The following is a 9,743-nucleotide window of genomic DNA, read 5'->3' on the forward strand; positions in this document are numbered from 1 at the left end:
ATACAAAAGACATGCGCAGTACGAACTATCCTACTGATACACCGGCAGTGTTATTTATAGTAACACATCCAGTTCTATAAAAAAAAAATCCTAAACTTTCGTTTACAGCTCGCCATTTCAAAAACCTAAAATTAAAAGCAAAAATACCGTACAACATATTTTCAATAACAGAAAACGGTCATGGTACTACGACTTTAAAGTGTTTTCAAATACGCCAATCCCATTTGTGTAACGCAAAAACTCAATATATGCAATTGACTTAATTAATAGCAATCCTGATTAAATCTATAAATAGCACTCGGCGAACGTGCTAGCATGCACAGCAGACGTCCGTGCAGGATATAACAAACACTAGCTCACCAAAGCTGAGATATGCACTTATATAATATATATATATATATATATATATATATAGGGAGAGAGAGATGATTTATAGATACACAAACACACACACACACACATATATATATATATATAAATATATATATATATATATATATATATATATATATATATATATATATATATATATATATATATATATATATATATATATATATATAATGTGGTAAATATGTTTCATACTTGCTATGTCTTTGAAGTGAACGTTCATCATAAGCTAAGTTCTATAGTTATAACTAATTTTAAAACGAAACTGAAGTTTTGAGGGAAAAATTCTTTGAAATCACTTCACTCAAGGAAAAAAAAATACTTGAAGTTATCTCCCTCTAAGAAATACAAATTCCTTGAACATAGTTCCCTTTAGGTAATTCAACTCAACTGTTCGTTGAAATTATCTGAAAGTGATTGTACCGGACCTTTCCATGACGATTATATCCCTGTTCAACTAACACCCCCCCCCCCCCACCCCACCCACCCCCCACCCCTCACCCTACTGACTACCACAGATATTAACACGGACATTTGCATAACAAAGTACCATGAGAATAATATCCTCACTTGCCGCTCCACAAACACATAACGCCCGCCGCAGTCATGTGTTTCATTGCCGTGCAGACGACGGGTTTAAATTTAAATACCAATTAAAACTTTGTCGTGTTTCCCCAAGCCGTTCCAGACCTACGTCATAAAACTCGTGACGCAGTTAAAAAAAACACAATTGAGGGTGTGTTCCGAGTGTTTTACCCTGACTTTGCCACCAGAGACTCTTCAGATGACGTGGGCGATTGTCAAACATCGCGTCATCACGCTTCACTGAAAGTGGTGGTTGTTTTTTTTACCCGCCATTCATGCAGTACTCGGAAAATACATTCGTATTGTACATAGACGCGGATATCTGGAATCGGGAGAATTCAGTGAAAGATTTGGATGGATTGTTGTGGTCGTGGGTGGGGAAGTTATCCTCCCTTGACTTAACTTTAGCTGATTCAGTCCCATGGTACTTTCCGCCGTTAAAAAATAACGCTGATTCATCCTCTCAACTATCTGTATGTGTAATCAGTGTACACTTTTAACTTTATATAAACCTAAACATTATGTTTAACTCTAGTATTCATTGATCCCCTTGATTAAGGTGTCACGAGATAATAACACTTGAAATGTCCTTCATTAACGACTAGACAAGGGAGTCTACTCTATACACTTGTCTAATGGGAGGTCAATCAGATAATCTACTAGTGTTCGATATTTTAACATCATTACAAAATGCCAGAATAAATAATTACAGTTATAATAGTTAGCAACTATAATGAAACATGTATCCCATCTAGTTAGTCATTCATTTGACCCTCTCCCCTCTATGTTTTGACTTAATTGTGGAAGATAGGTCTGTGTTCAAGTACATCCTATTATTTCAAATAACTTATCAACAAATCCCAAACTCTACATCATCACATGACCACAGCATACAATGAGAAAATCGTACGTTTACACATAACATTATGTTTATACAAACAGTACGTTGAATTTAAACTACACTCTACATTTAGCCCTAGTATTTGGACATGCGCCGTCCTTCACACACAAGACGTATTCAGCTCCATTCAGCTGGTTTATTTATCAGGGGGGAAAAACTAAACTTTAACCATTAAAGATAAAATTATGATAAGACTACAGTTTTAGTTTTAAAATCTAAAATCAACTTACTGTCAAGTTAAACATGTTTGAATAATTTTAGAATTTCACAGAATAAGTAATCGATCCAAACAGAAACAGATTCAAACTTCACCATAATAATTTAAAACGTCACAATATTTAGTCTAAAGCAACATTATTTTCTGTCCTAAGGTCCTCAACAGTTGTGAATCCACTGAGTGTGAGGACAGTCAGGACAAGCAAATTCAGTGGGGGGGAGCCGTATTGGTCTCCTGTAGATCAGGAAGTTTGGTGTTTAGCCCTCATTGGATGAATGATTTTAAACCTTGGCCTTCTTAAGTCTATCTCCAGTCACTACAACACTAGTCTACAGATATTATGACTCCAACAAAAACACAGCAGGACGTCTAATACAGCTAGATCTAGCTACAGCTCTACGCGGCAACCAACCAACTCAATACAACTAGTATGTAAGACTTACTCAAGAAAAAAAAACCAACCTCTTTTATGATAAAGAAACCAAAAAATCCCGTGTCTGTTAGATTTTCGTTTAACTTTCTTAAATTAGACTTTTAAAATCCATTCGGCAAACAATTGTTAACTTCCTCGTTGGACCAAGTGTGTACCATCTGACACTGACTGAAGCAAGCGTTAAGTCTATTCGCAAATTCTCCCGGGATTTATGTATATATATTTATATCTCAAGTGGCGCGTGGACGCCGAATGGGAATTTCCGAAAATAATTGGGTAACATCACCGCGGAAATCCTTCGCTTAGATCAGACACAAGGGGGAGGGGGAGAGAGTGGGTAATTTACACCAGTAGATTTTTTTTTTTGTCGCACTTTAAAAATAAACTAGAAAATCTTGCCAAATAGTTATTTTTAGATATTATGAAAACAAAGCTAATATAGATTGTTTACTTTTTAATTTAACGTTTACGTACATTAAAATTGGCATTGTTTACGTAGTAACAAATGGAAAACGAGATCTCCTTTAGTAGACTACAATATGCAGGGAGCCATCACAAACTTCAGATCCGGTTTTGGCGGTGTGGTTCTCCAAGGGGCGCAACCCTTCTTTGTCTGCGTCGTGTAATTTATCTAAAGGAGCGTCATTGTGTGGTCGCCGCATGACGCGTGGGGCGAAGAAAGGACAAAGTTTCTCCGTGACGCATCCACTCTCTTGTTGAGCAGACACAAAGGTAGCAGAACTAGCCAGGATATGTTAAGCACCGAAGATCCGGTACCTGAGCCAGTCATCAAATGCCCGCAAGCTTGTGACGGGGCCCTGGCGTACTCGTCCCGCCGAACCCCCGTCATTTGTACGTATTGGGTTTCAGTTATGAGAGACATTTTGGGGCCCCCTGAACCTCAGGGCCCCCTTAACCTCATTAGCCCCATTCAACCTCCCCTCTCCCATCGTCGAGCCATTCGCTGGCTCCATTCATTGGTCGCCAACTTGCATCCACATACGGCGATTTGAGTGTGAAAAAAATGTGGCTCTTTGAATGAGACAAGCTTATCGTTGGATGAGAAAAAAATGTGCCCCTGAAAGAAAATGTGTCTCTTTGAAAAGAAAATGTGGCTCTTTGAATGAGACACGCTTATCGTTGGATGTGAAAAAAAAATCACGCTGCTGTAAATGCGAATAAATTGTCTCTTTGAAGAAAAGATGCGGCTCTTTGACAGAGACAAAATTTGTCTCGTCGAATGAAAGATAATGTGGCTCCTTGAATGAATGAAATGTGCGGCTCATAGAAAAGTACGTGTGTGTGTTCTTTAAGCCTTTATAATTGTTATATTTGGTATCTTAAACTATGATATTATTGTGTTCTATAAACATATATAACATATAACCCAAAGGTTATACGCTTCTACTTTTTTACATTGAGAGTCAAGATTTAAATGTATAGATCATGCTCAATGTGAGATTTCTAATCAGATGTCACCATTTTAAAATATCAGAACAATGCTCACGGTTTAACGATGGCGCTGCTAAATGTAACTTGTTTAACTTATATACAGTGTCGTAGGTTTAACTTGCATACCATGTCGTCAGTATAACTTACATACCGTGTTGTCACTTTGTTGTTATGTGCGCTAGTTTAACCTGCTCTAGAACTGTTCTAGAACAACCAGATGGCTGGCACCTGGCCAGCATCTGTGGCACTTCCGCCATGTTCGAATGGTAATTTTACAGGGTATATATTTTAATTTTAATGAACTGCCTGTCTTGAATACACCCAGTGTCTATAGTAGTCTTAAGTATTCCCTAATTAAAATTTTGTTCGACTTAAGTTTACGACTGTTTATAATGGAAGGTCGGGTCTCGCTGAGATGTACAGTATTAAGCCAATGAAGCGACAATGAGGAAGTGACCTTACAATACCTGCCACAGTAAATACACCCCCCCCCCTTCCCCAACTCGTCACCTGCTTACAAGCCCGATAGAAATGGGCCGAGGGGATTTTTGTCTAGCCAATAGATCTCAGTATGCCAGTTTGGCTGTTCCTTCTTTGTGTCAAGCCAAACCAGGATGTGGCCAACTGGATTAAATAATCTATTCCTGTTTCTTCAAAGCTAAAGAAAATGGAATTTTTTTTTAAAACTCGAATTTTAAAAGAAACGGAGAAAAAAAAATCGTTTCGGAATATAAATGCTAGAATTATTTTTAAGAACAACATTAAAATAGACATTAACATTTCATAGGCTTCGGGTGTATTGTTCGTGAAGGCATTAATGTCCAGGGAATACTTTAAAAAAGAATATAATGGGTCACATTAAGCTTATAATATAACTGTTTCAATCAGGGAGAAAAAAAAGAATGCTATAAACATGTTTATAAAAACTTGATATATTTTGAATTATTTATCTCAAATGAAAACATTTTATTTTCTGATAACATAAAAGAGCGGTGTTTGCTTTTAAAGCTATTTGTCGTCATTATTATTTTCTGTTTTGTTTTTTAACCCAGAAACATTTAGCCTGCAAGGAAGAATGGATTTGTTTAGCTGTTCCTTTGTGCTTGGTGCAACTAATATCAGATTCGCAGATTTTTTTTTTCAAAGTGATATGCTGAAATTAATAATATTTGCTAATAAAACATTTTTAATTTAAAAAAAAAAGTTTAAAATTTGAATTTAACTTATGAGAATATGAAAGAAGCCTACGTTTTTTTTTTTTTTTTTTTTTTTTTTTTTTTTTTAATTTGTATACAGTTGTTACAGTGTGAGAACCTATTATGGATAGTATACTGGATCCAATACACGTTGTACACGTAGAGACTCTCATACAATATACGACGTAAAGAGGGGGGGGGGTCTCAATTCCCACACAAATATAGCCTGAGGTGCCCAATATACGACGTAAAGAGGGGGGGGGTAATTCTCAACAAATATAGCCAGGTGCCCATAATAGGACATAGGGGGTATTCACACAGAAATATAACCAGATTTACCCAATACACGACAAAAAGAGAAAACAAGAGGGGAGGGGGAAACCTCACACATATTTGTTTACTTCTTAACATTAATAGATAAAAGAAGCATCGGCTTTGATAACCCCCCCTAACATTCCTACCCCCCCCCCCCCCCCAACCCACTGCCCCTTCTCCCCCACCTGCACACATGTTAAAGATGTAGTTCTCTGACCTCAGGTTGGCCTGTTTTGTAGCAGGAAGTTCACCTGAAATTTTAAGCGGCCGCGTTGTTCATGGGGTATGAAAGACGGACAAGGGGCAAAACTCCATGGTTGGAGGTGCCTCATACTCAAGCTGTAGATGGGATGACGAGGCGAAAATTGTGGAGAGGATAGCGCTAAATGACGACAAGAATCTACTGTAGCTAAGTAAAGTTTGGAGAGGACAGCGCTAAATGAGGACAAGAATCTAGTGTAGTAAAGTTTGGAGAGAACAGCGCTAAAGAATCTAGTGCAGTAAAGTTTGGAGAGGACAGCGCTAATTTAAGGACAAGAATCTACTGTAGCAAAGTAACGTTTGGAGAGGATAGCGCTAAATGAGGACTAGAATCTAGTGCAGTAAAGTTTGGAGAGGACAGCGCTAATTTAAGGACAAGAATCTACTGTAGCAAAGTAAAGTTTGGAGAGGATAGCGCTAAATGAAGACAAGAATCTAGTGCAGTAAAGTTTGGAGAGGATAGCGCTAAATGAGGACAAGAATCTAGTGTAGTAAAGTTTGGAGAGAACAGCGCTAAATGAGGAAAAGAATCTAGTGTAGTAAAGTTTGGAGAGAACAGCGCTAAACGAGGACAAGAATCTACTGTAGCAAAGTAAAGTTTGGAGAGAACAGCGCTAAATGAGTATTCGAATCTAGTGCAACATCTAGTAACATGAGCTGATAAAGAAATGATGTATACATGTCATATAGACATTGTGTTCATACTGCTCATAAACTTTAGTTAATACGTCATACGTCAATAGGTATTTACATCATAATTATAGTTAGATAGTCACTTAAATCTATAACTATTTTGTATATGTGTCATTTAGACAATATAAGTCTGTCACGTGGACATTACGCAACATAGGTTACAAAGACTATGTGTTCGAATGTGCGTCATATAAATGTACGTATATAACACACGTGTGAATATACACAAGTAGCGTACAACACTGACGAAAATAAGTATCTCAGCGTCAGGTGTCGCTTCATACTTCCTGCTTGTGACGTACTTCCTGATTATTTTTTTAAACGAAATCAGTAACAATAAATACACGGCGTAACCTTTTGATAAATTTTTTACTGCCGTCATTGTTAGAGTTTAATGTTTCATTCGGTGTATCGCGGTTACATTTATAACAGCTCTATTATGCGCCACGGGCATGGAAAATGACACTGCAATATGTAGCGCAACCGCTGGTTAGGTAACACTGTCTCGTTGCTAACACACGTAGCGTTAAGTCATGGGGTGACAAGTAGGCTACACCCCCAAAATATACCATCCCAACCCCCATTTCCTCCCCCCCCCCTTTAGCACCCTGAAAAGCAAGATTGTCTAATATTGAGACCGCATTAATAGCGAATAAAACCTTGATATTTTTAAAGCCGGATAAAGTTTTACGTGGCTTTCCTACATCTTGAGACATTCGAAACACATTCAAACCGAGCGCGTTAGTCAAACACAACGTTATCATACACCTGACGAATTAAACATATCATAAACCGGACTGATAAAACATATCGTAGACTTGACGAACAAAACATATCATAGACCTCACGAGGCTTTGAAAGAAGATCCCTCCAACGCATCCTCAGAATAAAGTGGGACGACAAAGTCCTGAACAAGGAAATATGGCGAAGGACAGGATTAAACGACATTGTTTCAGAAGTTCGAATAAGGAGATGGAGATGGTTGGGCCATGTCCTACGCATGAGCAAAAGAAGACTCCCCAACATGGCGCTGAAGTTGACTCCGCCTGGAAAGCGAAAGAGAGGAAGATCACTGGGAACATGGAGGAGAGAGATGGAAGAAGAAGTACAGGCTACTGGCAAGACCTGGCATGAACTAAAGTGGCTCGCCCAAGACAGAGTGGAATGGCGGAGATTTGTTGTTGCCCTATACTCCACAGGGAGTGATGAGGATTAACTGAACTAACTGAACACGAACAAAACATATCATAGACCTCAAGAACAAAATATATCATAGACCTCAAGAACAAAATATATCATAGACCTCAAGAACAAAATGTATCATAGACCTCAAGAACAAAATATATCATAGACCTCAAGAACAAAATATATCATAGACCTCAAGAACAAAATATATCATAGACCTCAAGAACAAAATATATCATAGACCTCAAGAACAAAATGTATCATAGACCTCAAGAACAAAATATATCATAGACCTCAAGAACAAAATATATCATAGACCTCAAGAACAAAATATATCATAGACCTCAAGAACAAAACATTACACGAATAAAACATATGGACTTCACGAATAAAACATATCATAGACCTAACGAACAAAACATACCATATACCTGACGAACAAAACATATCATAGACCTCACGAACAAAACATTACACGAAGAAAACATATGGACTTCACGAATAAAACATATCATAGACCTAACGAACAAAACATACTATATACCTGACGAACAAAACATATCATAGACCTCAAGAACAAAACATTACACGAATAAAACATATGGACTTCACGAATAAAACATATCATAGACCTAACGAACAAAACATACCATATACCTGACGAACAAAACATATCATAGACCTCACGAACAAAACATTACACGAAGAAAACATATCTTGTATCTGAAATAATTACAACCTACGAGGCATGTCCTAAACATTGTATCTGTACATCAACCTCTCGGCGATCTGCTTCTACAGCCCAACAATTATTTTCCTACTGTTAGAGAACACTACAATTATTTTAATAACGGCTTTCGAGTAGTACAGTGGTTAAGGAATCACTAAAATAGTTTTTAAAAGAAATTCGAGCAGCTAACTGTTCCTGGGATACAGCAGTTTAAAACATTGACTGCAGCACAACTTATCAGTAGATAGCACGTATGTACCACTACATCCTGCTAGTTTTCCCAGAAATGTGTCTACTTGTCTTGTATTGAAAGATGTCGTGTTGCACGAATTGCGGCGTTATTCAATGAACGTCGTATTATACGCTCGTTCGGGAATAGCGTTACCGGAGACCGTCTTGTTTAACAGAAAATGCTTTGATCAAGGAACACCGTGAAAGAATTTTTTTTTCATTTTGTAGTTTATTTTTATGACTTTCCGAAAGAAGAAAGAATGATTGAGGGGAGTGAAGTGGGACATGTAAACAAGGGAAATAAATCAAAATTAAAATTAAAAGTTGAGATAAAAATAATTTATTTTATCTTACCAGATTGAAAAAGAAGGAAGTCTTGAGAGCTGTTGGTTTATTTTTAAAAATATCTTTTATTGTCAGTATTTTTAAAAAGGAATTCATTTTTATAGTTATTTTTTTTTAATTCTGTAACCGCATTTTTTAAAATTTAAATTCGACACCCTCTTGCCTCCCTTTAGAAAAGTTCTCGGCTTATTTATTTACATGAGTTAGGTTTCTAATGGAATAATTGTTCTTCTAAGTTTCGTCTAGCACTTTAAGAACTGTTCCAGAAATCAATTATGTCACCGGCAGACGGAAACCAAACGCAACAACAACGTCTGTTTTTAGAGGGTATTTTGTTTTTCGGTCGGCAACACAAAAACAGAATTTCAATTGAAACGAAACGAAATCTTCCGGGGAGACGCGTAGAAAAGAATATGTCGTGACTCATAGTGGTAAAAAAATATTATGTTTCTATTTTTAATTCATATCGATCTGACCGCGTACACTCTGAGGGCGTCGTCTGTTAAATAAGGAAGTAACATCGGCGTCGTCTGATAAATAAGGAAGTAACATCGGCGAGAAAAGAAATAAAATTCGTGGCATATACATCTATGTTGGGACTGATTAAAGTGCATTAGGTAGTAACCAAAGATGAATCTCAATATTATGTTATGAACTTTGACATACTATTTTAAAATATATATTAAACGAAACGCATTAGATTTTTTAATTGATGTATTACACGTTTTAAGTGCTTTGTTGTAAAAAAAAAAAAAAAAAAAAAGCCGATTAGTATCATTAAGCGCGTGCGTGGCATCTAAGGCAATGTA

Source organism: Physella acuta, unplaced genomic scaffold, assembly GCF_028476545.2.
Source record: "Physella acuta isolate Inbredline_101_S28 unplaced genomic scaffold, ASM2847654v3 ptg001034l, whole genome shotgun sequence".
Taxonomy (NCBI): domain Eukaryota; kingdom Metazoa; phylum Mollusca; class Gastropoda; family Physidae; genus Physella; species Physella acuta.